This window comes from Camponotus floridanus, unplaced genomic scaffold (genome assembly GCF_003227725.1).
Source record: "Camponotus floridanus strain SB8 unplaced genomic scaffold, Cflo_v7.5 scaffold46, whole genome shotgun sequence".
NCBI lineage: Eukaryota > Metazoa > Arthropoda > Insecta > Hymenoptera > Formicidae > Camponotus > Camponotus floridanus.
In genome coordinates this window covers 217,337-241,551 of record NW_020229614.1, presented here as the reverse complement: position 1 = coordinate 241,551, position 24,215 = coordinate 217,337, and the positions used below count along the sequence as shown (strand labels likewise).

General features: G+C 37.1%; 1 protein-coding gene and 1 long non-coding RNA gene across 5 annotated transcripts in view; one reads left to right on the top strand and one right to left on the bottom strand.

Moving 5' to 3' along the window:
• Nucleotides 1–12,286: 12,286 nt before the first annotated feature.
• LOC105257732 lies at nt 12,287–18,092 on the bottom strand. Its single transcript, XR_889687.3, has 2 exons — nt 17,904–18,092; nt 12,287–13,490 (listed from the first exon to the last, which is right to left on the bottom strand). It is a non-coding gene; the product is annotated as an uncharacterized LOC105257732 (long non-coding RNA).
• A 373-nt stretch (nt 18,093–18,465) lies between these two features.
• LOC105257703 (paired box protein Pax-6) overlaps nt 18,466–24,215 on the top strand; it is a 31,353-nt gene continuing 25,603 nt past the window's right edge. For all 4 annotated transcript variants that reach the window (XM_011268527.3, XM_011268519.3, XM_011268509.3 and 1 more), the window contains exon 1: nt 18,466–19,276. The gene's annotated coding sequence lies outside the window, so the exon portion shown is untranslated. The remainder of the gene's footprint in view (nt 19,277–24,215) is intronic.

Below are 24,215 nucleotides of genomic sequence, written 5' to 3'. Positions count from 1 at the left end.
GGTAATTGTAAACTTACACTATATTGTCACTCGATAAAGAGGACATTTGTCAAACGTATCGATGAGCACTTCATCTTGAAAAAAGGTGTAGTTTTTATATAAAATTTAGCTAATACACACTTGAATATTCTGATATATTTGATATATTTCAATTTTTATAAGTCAAATTGCTATAATTATGTAAAAAATTTTGTGAAATATTTTAAATATTTTATAAATTATCTATTGTGAATCATTTTAAATATTAATGTATTAAAATAAACAAGTTTTATTGGAAATTATTTTTTAGATTTTATTTATTTTAGATATTATCGTAAATAACTTTTAACGGCTCATGTGTTATCATATAATAAAAACAAACATGATTAATTACAAAAGAATAATAATTAGTATGATAAAAAGTATGATAAAAAATTAAAAGCTCACCGAACGGTTTGCATTATCGTGCGATGACAGCTTAACAAAGTGTTTATGATAATTATCATAAATGTTAAGTTTATAATTATTTTTCTTTCTTTTTCAAGGAACTGAAAGAATTAAGGGAACTCAAGGAATTAATGGTCAGGGAGCTCCCGTGTTTCAAAAAGATTTGAAGCGACCCGCTGAGTTTCCCTCTCAGGAGAGCTGCCATATGATTGCCAGCAATGAACCACTACTAGATCATTTGTGTTGGTCTCTCGGATAGTAGCCGACTCCTCTCGTGGACGCCAGTCCGATGCCAGGTTTTCGGTCCTAATACATCGTCATCCATAGAGACGAGACCTGCACGCTCACCGGCAGGTCATTCGTTATGGTTACCGTCGGCCTTAGTGAAATCTTTGTCCACCGCGCGATCCGATCGCCGATGCGATAAACATTAATGAGTATTGATGTTGGAGCGCCGATCGAGGTCGTGATCATCGTGATATCGCGAACGGTGGATCTTTTATGACATAGTGATTTCTTCGCCCGATTCAATCGCTCGCCAAGGCAATTAACTGTCCTATCGCTTTGCTATTTGATTCTAATGATTGCTTTATGTTGCAGGATATGTCACTCTTATATTGCAAATGGTATGATTGTAAATATTTCATGAAAACATCTATATATATTTACAGAATTTAGAATAACGTAAGATGATGCTTTTTAATGAAACTTGTATTTAGCGTTTTTTTTTCTTATTTATTTTGCAAATATGCACGATTTTATCGTATCAAATTGAAGAAAAAATTGATATCCAACTTTTATTAAGTTTAAGAAATTTCTAGAGCACAAAATCTATCTCATCTGATAGATTTTCATCAACTGAGTCTCAACCAAAAATGTTTATTTCGCTTCATCACCTTCTTCATTGCTAATCGACTTCGTCACCTCCGGCCGACAACGATTCGTATCGCGGGAGAGAATAATCGAGTGGCATTTTTACGCTGTTTGCAAACTGTATCGTCGGCGGGAGGTCGAAGGGCGCAATCTAGAGGGGGTGTTTCATAAGGGGAGCCCACGCTATCGTGATGAGTATCGAGACGAGCAGTCGAGAGTACGATAGAGCTAGGGGTGCCGTGGTACGCAATTCCACCCTCCACGTACGATCCTCGGGCGATGGTGCGTATGTGAGTATACATATGTTATGATATACGTGTAGGAGTACGTTCTCACACACGTTCGCAGGTCGAGAGGGTGCATTGCCATTCGTTCTCGCTGCCGCAGTGAGGTAACGCGTAAGATGACGGGCGGCGAACATCAAAGCTGCCGACATCTTTCAGAGACCGCCATTGCCTCTCTCCCTTCTTCCTTCTCTCTCTTTCTCGTTCTCGTTACTCTCGACTTGCGAAGCTGGTTCTCTCTTTCTTCGCGTCTCCCCCGTGTTCGTCCTCGTTTATCTCGCTTCTCGTCTGAATCGACGACTCGGCGGAACCCACCATCGCGCAGCGTATGTATCGGGCATTCATTTCAGTAACGAGCACGAGAGAACGGGGAACGTTAAAGTGCGTGGTAGGCAGCCGCAATGCATACCGGCACACTCTCTCGGCTCTTTCGTTTATTTCTTGATTTCCCGCGCTCCCATTTATCCGGCCCTTACTCTTTTATCCACATTCATTGGAGACGTCTTCTCGTGATTCTTATCACATCAAAGGCTGGCATTATGCTACTACGACTACAACGTTCACGTCAATCAGATATCTTGTGTAATTTTATATTTGCGATATACGCGTGAAATATAACAATTTTAGTCACCGACGCAAAATCATAAAATTCAATTAAGGGTTATTTTTATTTGATCTTTACATGTTTTATGCACCATTTCTTTCTTATTAGAAACTGATAGACTCTTTTAGTTAAATAACTAAAAGCTCTTTTGGTTAAATCCGGTTAAATCCTTGGCTTAAATCCTGTGAAGCAGAAAAACAAACTCGAACTCGGAGATTTATAGAATGTAACATTGACAATATTGCGGTTCACAGATATCTTTGTTTGCCCGATCTTTTTGTGACGACGTTGTGTCAAGTTGCTGATCAAACGTACCGCAATCGTGTTTCACCGGGAGCTTTAGCCTTAGGTAGTACCCGCAAATTTTTCGAAAGTTTTGAAAACCATGGGCTGAGAAACGCCTTTTGTCATGTGAAGATCATCTTCCGTAGCAAGGCCCTTTAGAATCAGATAACAGGTCTTATGAAGTAACGCAAAACATAGTTCGATAGTTTTGTCACTTTTTAGTCAGAAGGATTAGATCCGACAGAAAGAAACTAGAAAAAGGAATTATAGATATCCAAATATCTAAATCTCGGCTAATAACGAGAATGTATTCATTGTAATATCAACTCCGGTCTATTTCGCATTTTGAGGGATTTAAAGTGTTTCTGGCATTGGCGGCGATTTTTCAAACGGTTTCATAAAGCGAAAACGAAATTATTTCCATCGTATCTATTATCTTGGAAAGATTTTATTATTTCAAAAGGATTATAATGTCAATAAGGGTTTTAAGTATTAAGTATAATATAATCTGATTAGTTTTTGGCAAAATAAATATTATCCATTTTAGTTGTTTTTTTTAATATCCGAAAGGTTCAAATCTTTTATAATTTCTATGCGTATACATAAATGTTAAAAAAATATATTTTATGTTAAAAAAATATATTTTATATTAACATTTATTTTCTACATAAATTGAAGGAAATAATAAAATATGTGTTTTCGGTATATATAACTTTATGAGATAAATATGCATCTTTTTCGGTTTTTCTATTACATTTATTGGTCGCCACTAAAGTTTTTAAACACAATTATACGTGCTAAATCATAATCACTTTGTTTCGTTTTTCAAGGATTTTTTACAAATCAATTTTGAACTAAGTTTTGAATACATCTCATTCTTTAAATAATTGCAGTAGAATTTCCAAAGCGCGTGCGTAATTACGATTACAAAAATTAATATCATAATAAAAAAAGAAAAAAAAATCATGGTATATACTCTATTTATATTTATATACTATTTATTTAATTTATAAATTCCTTTATTTAATATGTTCAAATTTTTCTCTGTTTTATAAACGTTATCGTTTGGATGTGAACAAATAGAAACAAATAATAGAACAAATAATAGAATTCTAGATATGAGAATGTACCCCTCTCTCCAGATACTTTATACACTATAATGATCCGTTGACACAATGATGGATCGTCTACTTTGACTGGGCAGGTAAATGTGCTTTCACACTAATGCGCTGAAAGTATATAATCGCTGCGGCACACGGGTACAATAACAAAGGTCAACAACTCCATCAAATCTCAAAAGTAGTGTAATGTAAATTTTGACTATAATCATAAATGATAAACAATGAGAAGTATAAAAGAAAGCACTGTATAACGTATAATGTATTCTTTCCAAGAAGTAAAAATCAAATATATATATAAAGCTGATAAGAAGTAAAAGAAGATTAGGAATCAAAGACGCAGATAATGGTGCGTTGATAGTAATAATACAATATATTATAATAAAAACTTTGTGTAAAATTGTCCATTCACATACAATAAGAAACGTAAAAATATATGTTTAAAGTGTGCTGTCGACAACGTTTCGACCCTGCTCTGAGTCCTTTTCAAAGTCAAATAAAATTTTAAATAATATTATTTAACTTTGAAAAGGATCCAGAGCAGGATCGAAACGTCGTCGACAGCACACTTTAGACATATATTTTTGCGCTTCTTATTGTATGTAAGTGGAACAACATACTTTACAAAGTTTTATAATATATCATTATACTATCACGCACCATTACTTGCATCTTTAGTTCCTTGCCTTCTTTTGCTTCTTATCAAATTTATATCATTTGCACCATTTTACATATTAAAATTTTTTTTACTTATTAAATATATATAATTAAAATAAAATTAAAAAAAAAATATCGCGAAGAATAAACTTGAAATATTTTAGCTCGAAAATATATATCTTTTTAAAAACATCTATAAAGAAACATAATATTATTATGCTCATTTAATTCTTTCAAATTTTAAACTTGAATGCCAAGCGTATCAGTATTATAACAATCAAGCAGTACAATTTGGGTGGTCGGATTGTCATAATACTTATCAAATTGATAGTCGGGGGCGTATTACGAAATTCCCGCGTGCCAGATCGATTCGGTTGAAGAAGGGTGAACCGTCACAATAAAAGGTCTTTGCACGAACAGCTAGGAGTTAAGTCGTGGATAATAATTACCGATCCCTCGTTAGCGCCATCAATAGACGGTCTCGCCCACCTGCCCACGTTATAATAATATAAGCCGCCTCTTTTGCGGTCGGTAGCTCTCGCACGTGCCGCCAGAACCTCCTTTATTCATTTTCTGCCCTACGTTTCTCACCCTCTCACGCCCTCGGCTGTCAGCACTCTATCGAGTCCCGATCCGTTTCTCAATATTCCAATACAGGCGTTACGTCAGAGATTTATTTGAGAGAAAATCCTCCAGATAATCTGATAGCTTAATTAAACATATACATATAATAGTTTTAAATATAGTCCCGTACGCGCGTAAATAAAAATGTATATGTAACTTGATTTTATTCTTTAATCATTATACACACCCTCTTTTTTACTCCCTTTCTTTTAAAAGTTTTATTTTTCGATTATTCTTTTATTAGTAAGATAATCTCGATGATATGTGATATTTATATACAGATATTATATATTCTACAAATATATGAAAGTGATGAAACTATGTATGATTATATATAAGAGATAGACGATTGATATACGATGCAACAGTTGATTATTGCAGGCTATTGCAGAAGCCTCTTGTCTCGAGTTGCCGACTTAAAGCACCCTTTTCGCAATCCGTCTGATATTCCCTTTGCAATCGCGCAGGTATCTCGGTCGGTTAATTGCGTTATTCAGAAATGATCAATCAGCAATTAGCGATCCACTGTCCAGCGAAGAACGCCGGATTGCTGCTACCCTGCGTTATGAAAGCCACTCCAAACATACAACATAGAATTATGGAACCCGTGCAACCTGAATAAGGTGCGTTAACCGTATCATTACAATTCTTAATCATCGCAATCTTAATTTGTAAAATCAGATTACAAAATAATATGCAGAAAAGCGAGTGATCATTTTCAGTGACAGTTGTTATTTATAATATTTTTTTTAATAATATTTTTATACTTTTACATTTAAAGTATTTTCTTTATAATTTATATTTATATTTTTTCTCTAATCTTTTTTAAAAAATATTATATATAATTTATAGTTTTTATATCTTATAAACTATTAAATATATACATAAGATCTTTTATCCATACATTCTTTAACATATTTTTATTTTTTAATACTTTTATAAAATTTATTTATTATGTCCAATAAAAACCTTTTTGTTATTGGAAAAAGAACTAATCGCAGTTTTTTTATATATAATCTTTTCTTAGCGTCAGAAACATATGATAAATACATGCTTCATTCTATAAGTTGCGTGTCTGAGAATGGTGGTCGATGCAACCAGTTCCACGCGTTCTCCAACGCCAATTTGCGACGTCGCAAGAGAGGAGACACGGCAGAAAAAGAATTATTAGAGGAAAGAAACTTGGCAGAGAGAGAGACGGATAACACGTGATAGCGCATGACGAAGGCATGATGGATGAGGGGGCGGCTAGTTTACGTGATCGGGACATGATCGCTCGCAGACGGGGTGGTCCGTTTGTCCACCGCTGCTCCGCGTCCGTCTTTTCTCTTTCTGCCTTTCGAACGTATGTCTCCTCTCCCTCCGCTCGTTTCCTCGTCCTGCCACCATCTTTCTCATCGCGCGTACACCAGAACGCGATCGGTCGCACCCCTGTCACCGGACTGAGTGATCTCGTTGTCATGCTGCTTAGAGTCGACAAACGCGATTGCAAGAAAAATTCGCATATAATCTCGCACGCTCGATATTTCGTGCACCAACGAAAAACTTTTAAAGTAACATTTCCAAATAAGATTTTCATATCGTATTTTGTCATCTTATATCACTCCATATTGCGCATTATTGCAATTAAGACTTACAAATATTTTAATAGATTAATTCGTACGAAAAAACGGTTTAGCATCCTTTTAATTATCGTTTTAACATATTTTCTTCTAGAATTTATATTTTGATCGATAAGAAAAATAATTTCTTTTAATTTTTAATAAGACCACTGATGAGCTCGACTCACCGGTACCTGTATCTATATGAATCGGTTTTCTTTATATCAATTTGGGTCTCGGAATTACCTGTCTCATTCCACCTTCAACTAATGCCCTTCACAATGATCTCCGAAAAAAAGGAGTCGGGTTTCCTCTTTCCTTTCCCTATGCGCAGGTCAGTTCGCGAAGTCACCGTTGAAATTCATGCGGACGTTGAAGACGGACGTAGCAGGGCGCGGGTTTCTCTCTACGTCTTCTTGAAGACACGAGCTCCCGAGTTTGACGAGGGCACGAACGCTTCCACGAGAAACCAGTAGCTTCTCGTGGAAGCACCCCGCTGACCTCGTCCAATTCCCTCTTCGCCGAAGATTAGATGCACAGTGATGTTCTGACATGAGGAATGCTTTGCGGATGCCGAGAGTCTTGGAGCCTCTCGGAGGAATAAGATCCTGTCTCTTCTGCTACCACATCCCGCGTATTTTTTTCCATTTTCGATGATGTTAATTCTCGATATATCTGTCACGGCGGGAGGGAAGCCCCGCGAAAGGAAACGAAGCATCTAATTTGAATGCTACTATATTAGTTGTGTTGCCAGTGATTCGATAATGTAGATGAAACTGCGCTTATATGGCGACTTTTCAGGAAACTGTTTGTGCCAGACTTATAAATACAAAGATGTTTTTGCAGTAAATATTAATAATGCACATATATATACAGCTTTTTTCTGAAATAAAGATAATTTTAAATTGAAATTAATATAAAGATGATAGGTTGTTTCTTAAAATATACTTGTATGTACATACGTATTTAGATATATGTAATAATTTATTTTTTCACAAGTTTTATAAATTAATGTTCGTCGCGTTTATTTTTCATTAAATTAATCTGATTAATTTAATCAGAAATAATAATAAAGACCTCATGTTGATTGATTTAATTTCCAAAAATATTATAATACAATGACTCATAGAAGAAATTGAATAGCCGAGAACGTTACGTTAATATTCTACTGTACGAACAAATGCAGAGGAAAAAAATATCCATGCAGAAAGAAATCCCAGGACCATCGATTCTGCTTCTAATGCCTTGGACATGCGTTACTATCCAAAATCCAGCGAGATTGAGGGATGTGCTTCGATAAATGCTGTCGTGTAGATTGATTTAGAAGATTCTCACGGACGGTTTCACTTGTCGAGCCATGGAGAAAACGAATCGGATTTTTCATGTGCAATATAGTTGATCCATTTCGCGCAGATGACAATCAGAGAGCCAATCATTCCGTAGAGAATTAGAAAAAAACAAACGGTTATATTGACGTCGTCGATTATACATTACGATCGAATAAACAAACATACTTTCTAAGATTTCTTCTATTTTCGCGCAAATCGCCCTTTATACAATCTGCCTTGTATCTTTACGCGTCACCATGTATCAGACATTTCTTCGATATTGGAAATAAATGATTTAACAGAACGTCATTTTCTTGGTAAGATCAAGCCAATCGTAAAACGTTTCTTTCTTTTTATATAAACTAGAGTATAATGTATCTTTTCTCTTCCATAAATGGGAAATAATAAGACAAGTAGAAAAAGATGATAACAAATAATATATCAGAATTTCACAAATAATATATCAGAATTTTAACAAAAGCTATTTCATATTTTATATTTGGAGAAATATTATTTATTAATTATTTTAAGCAATTTAGGAAAGCATAATTGATAATAAAAATATTTTTATAAAATGTGATATAAAAAGACGGATATTTTACAATAATATAAAGATCGAAAAAATGCATCTATGTTAAATATATATGAAAAACATTTATTTGTCTACACATATCACACAATAACCGAAGGAAAGAAAGTATGTGGAATCTTTCTCTCTCTTCCATGAACGTTATATATGCGTATTAACATATCGTACAAGTTAAGATAATTGGTCGTACGATCGGAACAAATATTATTTCTCTGAGCAGAGAGTTGCGAGGGAGGATTATATTTGTATGATAATACTTCACACTCGACTGGCTTTCTGTAATGGAAGAGGGATCTATGCATTGGGGGAGCGCGCCCAGTGAGTCGACTTGCTATTATACGATGTAATCAGAACTCCATAAATATCGGCGCTTTCACCCATCTACCGTTAAGGATTCGGATAAGTGCTATGTTTTATAGACGTGTTACGCTGATCGTTTTAACGAGTCGGGATAATATAAGAATAATGACCATAAATACTTGCATGATCGTCGTTTCTTATGCATAAATCGTGAAAAGCACCGGCCATTCTATAGTAATAATAAAAAAAAAGAATATGAAGAATATAATATATAAACAAAGTATGTCTATATAAAAAATATGAAATGTTAATTATTATTCAATTTATTTTATATATTAATTATGTATTTTGGTATTTTATCATTTTAATATATATATATATATATATATATATATATATTAAAATGATAAAATATAAAAATATATATAATAAAAATAAATATAATAATAAATATAATAATATATATATATATATATATATATATTAAAATGATAAAATATAAAATATATATATATATATATAAGCACACATAGCATACATGACAGCGTCACTGGTATCCTGGTAGCTCAAAATTCTTCGAAGATGACACCGTTGTTGCTTTCTCAAGTGTGCCTTTGTACAGAGAGCCGCGACTTTCAAGAAACTACGTCTTACGTCGCAGGATAAAAGGCAGAAACAAATCCGCCACCTCTGGATGTGAGAAACTGTACGATAGCTGATGCGATGCTTGTCCCGGTAAGCTGTCTAGGAATGCGTCCCTCTCACTCAGTCCTTCATTCTATTTCAATCAGCTTCTGTCTCCCTTTCTCTTTTTGTCTCCCATTTTCTCTCTTTCTTCTTTTTCTCCTGTTCTCTGTCCAATACGACATTCGAGAAGCCTTCATCAGGCTCCAATATCCAGGCATATCGTTTCGTCTGGCACTCTGTGGTAGATCAAATCAATTTCGATCGCGGCGCGTTGTGCCCGACCCTTTTCTAACTTTTTGAGATGTCCGCGTTAATATCATGCCGCGTGAAGTAATATTATTCACCGTATGATGCGTCTTCTCAGCTACCAAACCAGTTCAACCACAACTGCATTTCTAGATGGTTAAACTAAGAGGATAACTGAATAGGTACTCAGAAATATTGAAATTAAAAAAACCGGATTTTTATTACAGAAAATATTATGCCAACATTCTTATTACGTCAATATTTCTTATCTTCTAATTAATCTGTAACTAATATTACATGTGAATATTATTTAATCTGTTGAATATGTTCTGATCGATAAATGCAAGTAATTTTAATCATTCTTTTTTTATTCATTATTTTTTATTTCAATAGCAATTTATAAAAAAATTTAATGTTCCCCAATATAACGGAGATAAATATAGGCATTCGTATATGCGGGATTTTGAAGCTAGATACTCTACGCATCACTCGGCATGCATACAAACCCACAGACACGCATGAATTTACGCCTAAATCCGAGCCAAATTGTGTTGGTAAACACGGGCATTGTTCGCGAAAGGAAAACCGCCGGGACGCGTTTACGTCACGCCGCCTATTCTGAAAAGTAATCTACACCGTATTGTCGCCGAGACGAAGCGCGCGCCCGACCATCCACGAAAGACTTAGCGCCCCTCTCCCTCCTCCCCATCCAAGCTCTTTTCGCTCTTTAGCGCAGGCTTTAGCCCCGCGATATTCACAAGGACGCCGCGGCACGATCTGTCACGGGCATCGGAGAATCGCGGTCGGATGATCGCGCGTAAGCGCGTTATTCGCAGCGGCCTTTCAGACCTCGGCGGTATCGTTGCCTCTTACCCGGGGGGTTAGCACTCGATAGGTGGGGGTAAGTCCCACCACGTCGGCATCGGTCGCCATCATCACTGGGATTATCTCCGGGCCTCTCCGTATCCCATCTCTATCGCCGCTCTTCTTCCCTTACCTGATCGCACTCTCTGAGAATTTAAGCGCTACCCGCGCGAAATGTCGCTCGAAGTAGTGACAGACACAATGGAGCTTATTTATATCCTGCCTTTGCGTCCAATTGCAATAGTTTGATTTTTTTCAGTTGCTTAAAGAAAAATCTTACATTCGACATTTTCGCGGGCATTTTTTTACAAATATTACATATTCGATTATGCTCATCGTTTTACATTTACAAGAATGGATTTACCTCAAAGAATTTTAAGTTTCAATGAAAGTTCTAAGAAGTAAGAAGTATATTATGGAGTTTCATCAATATATTCCCTCCCTCCAAAGTGTGTAGATAAGAAAAAGTTTGAATATATATTTATATTTCATTTCTCTTATAAATTTAGTAGCATCTGAAAAGATAGTTTGACTTCAAGTACAAATTCGTTTTACGAACTGTTCAATGTTTCGAGAGAGAAATGAATATATCTTCTTTAATATTTATTCTTCTACAAACTTGAGTAATATAATTAATTTTTTATTTATTCAATTTCAATTTTCTAACTTTACTAAATTTCTGTAAAGATTCACTTAAATATATTATATCAAATTATAATACCTTAAATACATTTTTAAGCTCTGTCACAGTTAACTTACTAGAATCCAGAAAATATACTCTTTAGAGGACCAGAAGGACAAAGATATAGACACGCGCGGCTTTCTGTCCGTTTCTATCGCGCCGCAGCTGTAAAACGCATACCATCGGCTCAGTATCCACGATGCCTAATTTTCGAGAGTATGTTCGGGGGTGAGAGGGGGTCAGGAACCACCTGGAACCCCGGATCAAGGGAGTGAGACTATTCGGATGCGCCGAGCCGTGCAACGAGCCCCGCCGCGAAATAAGGGATGCTCCTCCATCCTGTCCCCGACCCCGCCGGTTTCGACAGTGCCGTAATGCGGTAACCTTCGTCGTGTTCCTGGCTCTCGACTATCGCTTTTTGCGACGGGCACACATATACACGTGTAACTAATACCGAGACGTCGTTTGGGGTAGCCTTCGCCCGAAGGGTAGAACCGAGACTTAAACGCGAGCATACTTACCGCATGTTGCCATAATGAGTCGCGGGGTCGAGTGCACCGAGGAAAGAGAAATGGGAGGGTGAGGTCGGGGGTCCCCTGCCTTCCCACCACTCCTGCTCTCTTTTCATTCAACGCCGCAAAGAGCGGCCGATGCCTCTAAAGGAAGATTAAAGTGCCGCGATCCTCGGCAGTTTGTTTATCGGCCGGCTTTCTCTTCCTCGCTCTCTGTTCGCGTCGCCTTTTTTCCTTTTTCGCTATCATCTTCTGCAGTGCTCTCCTTCCTTCGTCTTTGCTGCCCATGCACTTTGTGTACGTCCGATCCGTTATTATGAAGTAATAAAAAGAGCGATTTTTTTCAAGCAATCTTTGAGCGTTTTTAAACTGGAGACGATAATATAATATTGATATCCTGCAGATATGATTGACTGAAAAATCTTAATCAGTATTTATCCAAATCTTCATTTAAAACTTTGTTGCTTGAGTTCTCTCTCTTCCTTTCTTTTTTTTTCTATCATTATATATGTCAATTTTTATCAATCATATTTATATATTATGTACAAATGTAGCGTGCATCCTTTCGCGATGCATGTCAATAATATTTCGTCTTTGGCTCTAAAATCGTTGCAAATGCAATTTATTAATGTACATTTTTGCAGCATTGCTCGACAACTGTACCAACTTATTCGTCGCTCACAAAGCGCACGTAAAATCACCTCTGTATGCCATAGTACGCAGTATTACGCGCTGGATGTACAAGGGTTCAATCGCGGTTTTGCGAGGGGTTGGAAGTCGGCACACGGAGGGACGCGACACAGGGGATGTTTCGGAGAGTAGGGCGTACACACACCGGCGGAGGGAAAACATGGTGGCCAACTGGTTGCGGCATTCATCAGAGGCGGTGCTCCGCGTACCTTTTGAGAGATCTCGTCTTTTTTATCGTTTTCCGTGCACACGCGTACCTCGAAGGTACGAAGAGGGACGGGAAAAGAGAGAAAGGAAGAGAGAAAGAGAGAGAGAAGGGGGACGCGAGTGGCTCTCTATGAGAAAAACTCTCCATTGAAACTATCGACGAGAAAGGAGCCGCCTCCGTGTCGGCTCCCTTTGCGCGATCCGCTTCGATCCTTGGACGAGGAATCATCGGGAGGTATTTACACCTTCTTTACGCCGAAGAGCCGCACGCAGCGCATTATCGTCGGGCTCTGCTTAATCATGCGTGGCGCGCGCGCCCTGCCATTTACAAAGCTGCACGTACGTAATGGTAAACGTCGTCACAAAGAAAGCGCTTTTCTCCCTTAGCCATGCGTACGTCGTGAGACTCTCGCGTAAATATATCTTTGAAGTCGCGTGAAGAAGAACGTACTATCGATATCTGAAAAATTGCGTAATTATAGAGCTGTACCGCATTCGCGTCCCTTTAATCACGATCGGTGATAATTGAATCTCTAGCGTCGATCTTTACTATTACGAGAGCCTTTTATATTTAATAGTCGGCAATTTCAAAAGAAGACAATCTGCCCCGAAAACGATACGCATTTCTCGCGAATGTTCGCAGATGAACGCGAGAAAAAGCGACGGCATGGCGTTTGCATCGCGACGGACGGTCCGAGGGAAGAATGGAAGCAGGCAAGCCGCGCGGCACGGATCAGAAACGAGGCGAATCTCCCTCTCGGATGTTTCCAATTACATTTACGTCTCTGCTTTCCTCCCTTCCGCGTCTTCCTTCTCGCGCCGGTGTCTGATTACACCGCGATGTCGGGCGCCCCGTTCGCCGCAAAGAGATGCACTTGCTCTTCGCGAGATCCGCGTCGCCGGGCGCCGAAGCCTGAAATCAGAGAATAATAAAATTCACCTAACGCCGCCGTGTTTTACGGGTCCCCGAGTTTCCGCGTAACGAGCGTAACTCGTAGAAGGGCGAATGTGGAAAGTAATCCGATACGTCTCGACGGCGAAAGTTTCGCGAGGGTAACTATTTCGGCAAAGTTGGCCACTGAAGAGCACCGATATCGTGGCGCAACTTATACTCGTGCATGAATAGCTAATTGACATTACGGTATTCGAATGTGTACATATCCACGCTCGTTATCTCCTCGCTATTGTGTTTATACGAAATATCTCGTTATATATAACTTGCGTATTATTTATTTATATTTACATCATTGTATTCTTTTTTTCAAACGACGAGTATGCGTACGCGATAAAAGCAGATATCGCGTTTGTAGTAAATTGCTCGATTGTTACCGCTGTTGTTATTATACGTACATGGCTAAATCAATTACTGGCAAATTGTAATTATTATTCTCGGCGGCGTATCTTTGTCCCGCGTAATTTTTTTTGTTCCGATAATCACATTGCGCCGATCTCTTTTTGTCGTGGAACGACACATTTAAAGCCCGCGAGCGCATAATCCATTGTTCACACGGATAATTTTATTAATGTACGTTAATCCGCGTGTTCCATGCGTTCAAATGCCCGTATTGCAGTTCGTTAACTTAATGGCGATTATCAGGATGAAATACAACTCGTAAATGCGCGAGGCGCAATCCGGATAAGCCGAAAGGCAATAAAGAGGAATTGTAAATGCTTCGGATGAAAATGCTGCCAACAATGCGGCCTCGATAGTATTCTGTTCGTGTTAAACGTTCGAATAACACTGTTGCGTATGAAATCGGTTCGATTAAAAATACCGCTAAGCGTTTTAGTTGTTTTGTACAATATTCGATACAATAATAGGCAGAAATATATATGAAGTTCGCATACATAAATTTGCGAACGATACTGCGAAAAATTGGCGAGGAAAGAATATAAGTTTGGAATAATACTACGATAATGGAGATAGAAAGAGAAAAAAAGATTCATTTATATATTATTCCACTTTTTCACTGTTTTTAAATATAATAAAATATTTGGACAACTGTATTAATAAGAAAAAAATTTATATAGGTTCTAATTAACTTAGTTTTGCACCAACGACTATCTGAAATGTCAATGTTGTATATCGCGCACAAACGCACGTATACATGGGATTTGTCGCGTTTCGATTCTGACTTGATAAATCCAATTGTACGCGGTGGCTAAAGCCGAAAGATACACGAGAACCGTGTCGAAAGACACGCTAGTGAACTTTGACAACTTGCTACCCCGTATTTCATGGTTATCAACCGGAGGCTACACTTATATTAGCTGCAGGAAATATTAGCACAGTATATAAAGACGTTATTATCCTAATGATTTTCGCATATTCTTCGATCGATATCGTTCTTGCAACTTTCCGAATCCGATTGGAAAAAGTGCAGTACGTTAAAAATTTCTTGCTAAATGATTTCTCGGAGTGCGATATAAATATTTATGTTATAAATAAATCGTACAAATTTTAAAGATTTATGACATTTTATAACATTTTATGACAAATTAAAATAAAATATATATTTTTAAATATCTTATATAAGAATAGAAGTGTAAGCAGTAAATGAAATTAAGATGTAATTAAAACCTTCCAAGTTCGATTTAAGTCATTTTCAGAATAAAAGTAGTCACGCAAAAAGTGAAATTAACTAATAAACGTAGGAAGTTTTTTTCGCTAAAAAATCAGACATATTACTTTAAGGATTTAACCTTATCTCTTCCGCCTTAATTTTCCTATCATTCTATACTATATGTTCGTACTATAATTTCTGCATTTTTATTTTGTAACCTTCGCCGAATCTCTTATGTTGTCTTCCCTCGTTAACTATAATCCTCTCTTTATCGGTTGCTTCGAAGACCAGACAGGACGGAACTTTCGTTGAACGTTCTACGCACGACACATCGATTCTCGTGCTCCGGCTTCAATTAATTACGCCTGGCTGATTAATTGCATACTCGGTCGGGTACACGTATTTAGTGTCGCGAGAGTAGCGAGATGACCTTGTCTAATAATTAAGTACCTATTCTTCGATTACATATTGTCCTTGCATATACGTATACTTGTAATGTACGTAATATTCGTAAATAACGCTTTAATTTTGCAAATTATTGCTTGATACAAATGCATATAAATCCAGTAGATTCTACCACATTTAAATAACTTTGAATTCTTCCTCTCATTGTTTTATTGTGTAATAATATATATAAAGAAAGAAAATTTTTACTTGTGAAAATTTAGAGATCTCTTGAAAATAGAAAATAATTGTGTGCGCGAATATTAAAAGAAATTTTCAATTTGAGAATAAGATCTTATGCGATTTTCTTTTAATTTTTTCCCCTGTAAATTTCAATTTATTTGATTATAAATGTCAAATGCTTTTATCGACAGTTATATCAGGCTAATGCAGTTTTTTATTTCCATTCGCACATTACTAATGGCAGGAAACAACGTGTGGGATAAAATCGCATTGTAAAATCAATTTTCCGTCGTATAATACTGGCAATGTGAAGTTATGATTGGTACAAACAATCGGCAAACATATACGTGCGCTTTTCGAATACAAAAATAATTGGTAGTCGACGAGAGATTTTTTTTGCGAGCGATGGGGTAGATTTTATACAGCGCGACGAATGATGAAATAATTTGCGCGTCGGCTGGATGCAACTTTCTCGACAGCTCACATTGTATTTATGTTGCATTTTTTTGCTGAGTTATTTCCCCCGAGCGCGTCGTTAATCGCGCCGATTGCCACGCTGGCGAGAAAGAGTTAGATACGCAGGTAATTGGCGCCTAATTGGATCCACCTGTTCCATCCGACCGAGCAAAGGAATCTCGACTTTCCTATGGTATTTATTTTAAGCAAAGGGGTTGATATCTCTCTCTCTCTCTTTCTCTCTCTCTCTCTCTTTCTCTCTCTGTCTCTACAATCTAGCACTCTCATCCCTTCGACAACAAACCTCAAATTCCATTTTTAATCGCGTATGAAAAATGCCTGATTGATTATTCATTTAATAAATTCACAGATTGGGAATAATGATTATATTTTTATTGTAATGTATTCTAAGTTTTATATTTTCAGAAAGACAATAAACATAATAAAGCATTTTTTTTATTTGCCTTATATACTACAAATATTATAATATCACAAATTATATACATACAGACACAAACATATATATACATATAATATAGACATACAAAAATAGCTACTATAAAATAAATTAAAAAATAAATATTACCTTTCAACTCAACCATCAGCTTTAGTTGCTAAATATATATTACAAAAATGCATTTGTTTTAATTCCGCGCGACTGTTTCTTGCGACTTGCTTTGTATGCGAGGTAATCGTTTTAAAGCGCTCGCTAATTCTCAAAGAAAGAGCAAACGCTGGTTTTTACTCGCAGCTGCCATTATCTCTCATTAGAGTGGGTTCTTTTAGCAAAATCCTACCGCGTCTCTCTTATGTCAACCCGTATATATAGACGGAGAAAACGTAAAAGATAAAATAAAGACGAGAAAAACGGGGTGCGAAAAAAGAGCTAGAGTTACATGTATTAGCACAAGTTACATGTACTAACACAATGAATATATGCGACTGTGTATACAGATAGACTCAGAGATAAAAAAAATTGGACGGTTTGTGCCGAAAGCAGATAAATCAGAGGGTGGATTATGACGATGATTCCATGATGGACGCTACGTGTGAAAACGGCATCAGAATGTCAAATTCAATGTCCATCCATATCAAACTATTCTTTCCATCTTGTATTCAAAATATGTATGAAGGGTAAAATCGTGAAGAAAATTAAGCTCAACAAAATTAACAAATTAAAATTCATTCATATTATTTATAATTATACAGAAATAAATTATTCAACACTGTGCAAATAATCTATCCGATAGAAAACTCATTTCAGACGATTCTTAATTGTTAGAGAAGATAATAATTTTTTATTAATTTAATAAATTATATAGTAGAATCAAATAATTAAATATCCAGTAAAAAATCAATAAATGTTAAAATATTTGTCGATATTTCAAATGCATGATATCTACACATATTGCTACATCAACTCATGCTGATCAGTAATTCTAATATGAAGCAGCTAAAAATGAATTAAAAATTTTCGAGTAAATGTTTCAATTACTCCTTTACAACATTATAATACGTCACAAAGACAGACTTTGAAAAGAGCAATAGCAAAGGAGGACAAAGTAAAGAAACCGGAGTCGCACGCGCGGAGAAAAGAAGAAATTTATGCGAGACTCAAGTAGCATCGTAATTTCGCATATTTTTCACACATTCACGCGTGTATACAACAACAGACTTACCTCGTCGACGTGAAAAATCCTGGTGGAACAGCTCGGCGGAGGTAGATAGAGAAAGAGACGGGCGGACGACGGGCGACGGCCGGCGACGGCGTTGCGTGCGAGAGTGGCGTCGCGACGCCGGGCGTCGGCGTGAACCTCGCACGCGCTGCGTTCCGCAGCATCCCGCGCCGAAAACAATGGCGTCGTCGAGGTTCCCCGATCAGACCGGGGAACGGAGCACCGCCCATGACAGGCGCCGCCTCCGCTAGAATGTCAGATCGTGGTGATCGGGCCGCATCAAAAGCGCCGCTCGGAGTTGCGCGACGCCGAGCCGAGTCGAGCTGCGCGGCACGATTGTAGTTTATCCCCACTGTCGGCGAGCACGACGAGCCGCGGCCACACCACCGCTGGTATGGCTCCACCCAGATACCAGCGCTGGTCCTGGTCGAGAAGCCTCGTCAGGGGCAACGTTGCCCGGAGGCAAGGCAACTGCCTGGTCGGCACTCGGCTTGCACAGGACGAAGAAGAGAGAAGGAGCGTGAACGAGGGAGGAAGGAGAAAGGATGAGGAACGGAGACGGCGTGAGGCGCAGCAGGGGAGAGAACAGGGACAACACCGGCCGAAGGGAGACGGTGTGTACGAGGGAACGCGCTTAGGGGTGGGGGCGCCGAAATCGTGCGGCAGGGATCTCCGCATGCGGGAAGGCAGACTCTGATGGTCAATCGGGCGCCGCGCACCGCAGCAGCGACGCGTCACTGCACCCCTGTTTTGGGAGTCGGGCACGTGCTTCTTTCCTCTCCACCGACGCCGCGCGTTCAACTGCACTCCGGCTCGCAGCGTCTCGTCCGCAGTCAGCCAGGCGCGATAAACTCCGATAAACCGCCGAGAAGAGCCGCGCTTCTTCACGCTCCTTGTATCCGGAAAGCGTTACCATCAAGACACATCCTGGATATTCTTGTTTCTTTTGTACGGCATTGATTCGAACGTTATTTCGCGCTTGACCAAGAATCTCGTGAGCACCTGCTACGCATCGCGATCTTGAGGACGCGATTCCCGTCTCTCGGATCTGTCATCGGTGCCTCGTTCATAATTGACAACAACAATTCGCGTTTAATCGCAACAGTGTGGATTCATCGTGGCGAGATTCGATGCACTCTCTGCGTTAAACTGTGCAATTCTAGTGTATCAGTGAGATCAGAAGTTGAGCCGCAGCATATCCACATTCGGCAGCTGATTCCTTGAGGTTCCTTCATCGGTGCGGCAAACTGAGGAGCGCGAGAGCTCCGATCTACAGGAGCCGTGCCGAGAAAGTATCGTGAGCAGAGCAACGTCGTCGCGGATTGTGCTTTCAGCTGGTGGCTGGATCCGGCCTGACCACGGCCATTCTCGACACGGTACGTTCCCATTAAGTTTATAATAAAAAAATTCGAAATTTCTTAACATTTTAGCTCTGTGTAAATTTAAGATTCTTATTTATAAACATAGGCTTTCCTTGTAACATATGGTTAGTAAAATGTTAAGAACATAGCTTATATTACAGTTAGCTGATTGATCTATATTCGAATTTTATAAATTGTAGATATGATTATCTATTGTCAAGGGTAATACTTTTTTTTATTTATTAGTAATTGTATAATGATTCTATGAAAAAAGTCAAGGGTGGTTCTCTATATTTCCTTTTTTAATCATATTATATTTTCGTTTTTAATGAGTGAATATTTCTCTTCATTTCTAAAGTACTTTATACTTGCAAGTAACCGTCGGACTTTCTATATTATTGATACATTAATTTCTAACAACTGATTGCTGATATAATTAAATAATTGCTTTTAAAAAAAAGAATGATAAATAAATCGTAATTTAATAAATTCATTTCAACATTCAGGATTTTATATAATTAATATCACAGATAATGTATGATAAAAAAATTGAATATTAAACAATATTTATGATTTTTTAGTATATTACTTCATTATCGATGTAATATTCTAGTTATATTTTTATTTTATACATTCTTCGTATTATTTTACGATAATATAATTATTATTTTTTGTATTATTTTATATAATTTTTATTCAGTTTGATAATGGTTTTTTTAACGATATCTAAAGAATAAAATCTTCGATAAGAGTGATGTACTACAAATTACATATGTAAATGTTATCATAATTGTTTTATACTTATAAACAGGTTTATAAATAAATATGAGCTATTTTCATGATTAATAATTTTTATCAAGTATGTTTTTTTGATTTAAGCAAGACTTGATTTATATAAAAAATTACGAGATCCTTTTATTTTATTTATATAATAAGTATAAAGGGAAATATATTTGGTTGCTCGAAAATGACGGCAAAGAAACGAATTGAATTTTCCTGCAGAATTGCCTCTTACTGTCTATAGAAAACTGTAATAAACCGAAATAGAGGTAATAACTTGGACGCACGGCGCGATGCGACGGTTAGCTACAAATTGCGCGTAGCACAATGGCGTTGTTAACGCCCGAGTACCTCATTATGATCGCGAAAAAAAGCTGTCGATTGCAAGCAGAATTCATCGTACTTGTTTACCGAAAGTGCGAGAGGCAATATTGCGGTTATGCTTTTATGAAAACTTCGATTTTTAATATCCAAGAGATTCTATTTATGTCCTGATCTCGTTCTAGAATCAATTTGGATTTAAGTTATTGTTTAACTTGACGATAAAACAATGAAATTACAACGTAATTTTAGAACGAAAGAAAAATTCTCATTGTCATGTTCTTATTATTATTCTGCCTCTTATATTTTTCGTCTTCTTTATTATTATATATAATTATATCTTAATCATTATATATTTTACAATTGTATAGAGAATTTTATTTTTTATCGCAATTATATAAACAATTTTATTATAAATGTGATTTTGGTATTTTGTGCAACTTTTTGCATATTTTGCAAAAAGTCTCTCTCTTTCTCTTATTATTCTTTGTATTTAAATTTCAATGAGTAAATAATAATATTTTTATTATCTTCTTCGTAAACAGCACTTGTAATTTTTAAAGGAGAATTATAAAAGAAGATCGTTAAATTATTTTTCATCAAATGTAATTTTATGTAGCTGTAGAATTCCACATAAAATGCAATATCTTTCTTACATCGTTTCAGCTTGCATATTTATTCGAGAGACACATTGTTGATATTATTTCTAGATGAAAGAAGCGAACACGTTTTGCTCATTGAAAATGATACAATCTCGGAAAATAACAGATGTCTCTCTTCGAGTGCTTGACAAAGAAAGCGTTCGCGTACTTCAGAGATTTCGTGAAAAGCCCTTTGTCATGCCTAAAGCGCTGAAGGCCGAAGGGAAAAAGGATAAACCTGAGAAAAATCTTAATCTCAACTGTTTACTAATTTTGAGTCTCTTTTCTTGTAGTTTTTCTGTTAAATCGATTAAACCGATGTCAACGTTTCATGAATTTTCGTGCGCAAAAGTGTCAAATCAATTTTCTCTTTAATTACGTGATGTATAATTATAAATCTTTATCTCATCAAAAATATATTTATAATATATATTGGATAGAATTTTGGGGTACCCAGAATATTATTAATCAAAAGATATATATTAATTTCAATAAATTGTCTTAATTTAAGACTTGCATTTCTTTTTTTCTCTCTGTCGAGAGAAAATCAAGTTATATAGAGAAATGTGATATATTTGATAGAGTTACTCATTGTAATGCACGTATGAAGTGCGTCGGAGAATTAAAAACGATTAACTTGCGTATCCGATTCGAATTAGTGCGAGTACGCGCTCGCAGTTTACTGCCGGCATTCTAATTGGCGCAAATTAATGCATCGTGCTTAAACTTTCGCCTTTCGCGCTCGACGGGACGCAGGTCGTCTGCGAGATATTCCGCTTTTGTGCCAGAAAGGTAGCGCGATGTCGTGTCGTTTTAACGAGACTAAACACAGCTCGTTTCTCAGATCTCCGTCGCGTTCTGCACGTCGCGTTCCCCAGCTGTCCGGATACTTCCGAGGCAGTAATTTCATCTTCGCTAGCTAAAAGTCCCGTAGCGCGCGTGTGAAATAGCCTACTATTCCTACATCCCCTTGTATGTTTTAATAATTAATAATTGAAAAATCTTGTAATTATGGTTGCCATCAGTCCTCGCTTTCGATACATACATTTGTTGACGAAAAAGAAAATATTTATTGCTGTTATCGAAACGTGCAAATTTATTAAACGATGCTTGTATCATCCATATTGTGTCTCAGAAAGAAAAACGAAATTTATTTAAATATCACAAATTAATCATTAATATATGATGTAGGATAACTACATTTTATAACATGTATTTTGCGTGTTTGTTTACAATAATATTTCTGCATTTTTTGCTATTTATTTTTGTTCTTTCATCAAGTGACATAGATTGCTACCGCGAGGAAACATACTCGTAATATCAAATATGCATAATGTACACATGTACATGTACACATACAAGTATCAAAGATTAAATTATTTATCCGTCTGCCAGTCGCGCGGAATCGCGTTTTGACAGCGGGATCCAATCGAGATCTCGTAACGAGTACGACCTCTCTCTCTCTCTCTCTTTCCATCCTAAGAAGTAGCGTCTCGAGAATAAGTCGCGACGAGAAGCGGAATGATCTCGCGGTCGACCACGTTTAACGACCCTTGGCTCGCCGCTTTACAGCTTGCACTTTTCGATCCGGTCAGGCGCGGGTATTGATGTCCCCCGCTTTGCCGTCGGCCGTCGTGACGTTACCGCGACTGGGCTTGAAAGGAGCTAATGATCTACGAGCCGCGCCGAATGACAATTAACGCTCGTCTCGACACACGCCGGCGTGTGATGATTAACCGTGATGAGACGAGGGGCACGCAAGAATGCGCATAGATGCGCTGCGCTCGCGCGTACATGTCGGATTTCTCGATCGTCAGGATATTGTCTCGGTGGCACTATAGGTGCTATTCGATAATTCAGTGGTGAGATTAGATTATTTCTCTTCGTAGCGATTTGTTCGTGACACTTTTCGGGAATAATTTTAAATAATTTGCATCAATTATTTTTGTTTATGCAATATACATCGTTTTGTTTATGTAATACGTTTAATTATCGGAAAGTTTTGCCTATTTTGACAAATAACAGGTAGAAGTGCAGGTAAATTGTATACTGCTATTCATTTCTCATATACATATGTACAATATAAAAATTTCCGGGTGCAGTTGCAAAAATAGAATAACTACTGATAATTATGCGTTATTTCAAAGTCAAACTATACATACAATTACTTTCAAGGAACAATAATAATGTATATTTATTACTTTCTTATGAATACAGTGATTTATTGTTACAAAAAATATGAAATACTTTGCAACATATCAATAATTTATTCGCGATTATTATGTCACTTCATTAACTATGTTGCAAATGAAAGAAAATAAGGGAATGAAAAAAACATTTGTTTTCGAAATATTTTGCAATATATCAATAATTTATTCGCGATTATTATGTTACTTCATTAACTATGTTCCAAGTGAAAAAAATAAGGGAATGGAAAAACATTTGTTTTCGAAAAAATTATATTAAAATTTAATTCAAATTTTTCCGATTATATATCCTAATTGCGTTATTTTTATGATAACATGAAAAAAATCTTTCCAGCATTTTGATATTGTACACATTCTCGTTAGATCTACAGTGCGTGAAGTAATACGGACAAATTTATGCGGGATGTAATCAACCTTGGAAAAATTCGGAAATTTACCGCCGACACGGCAATGTTTATTATTTGTTCGGGTGCTATTTATTTTTTGGCGCACTTTGAAATTTGCTTTTGGCGAACCAGTTTCGACGGCGCCAATATTTACCGCGTTTCGCAGGCGATAATCCCCTGAATTATGTTCTTTGAAGCCGCGTTATTTACGGGCACGCGTCGCGGAAAGGAATCAATCGAGTTTCTGTAATTGTCATGAATTTATATAAAATCGTTGTAAAAACATACATGAAATAATTTCGGCACGCGATTAACAACATTCCCTATGCTGTGGGCTAAGTGATTCGCCGTCGGGCGTCTGTTGGCGGGTGCCCCTTTCTTCACCAAGTAAAAATTTTATAATACGATTAAGAACGACGTGAAATCGAAACGCGTTCGCATCTGTTAATAATCCATGCTGTCGATACGTTATGTCGTTACGCTCGAAATTGGTTTTTGATCGCGCTCTGCACTAAATAATCATCGCGCCGCGATATATTCCCCGTGAGAGTTACGGCATTATCGGTGATATTATCCAGTTCCGATAATACGATATCGGTGTTATAGCATGTTATACGTA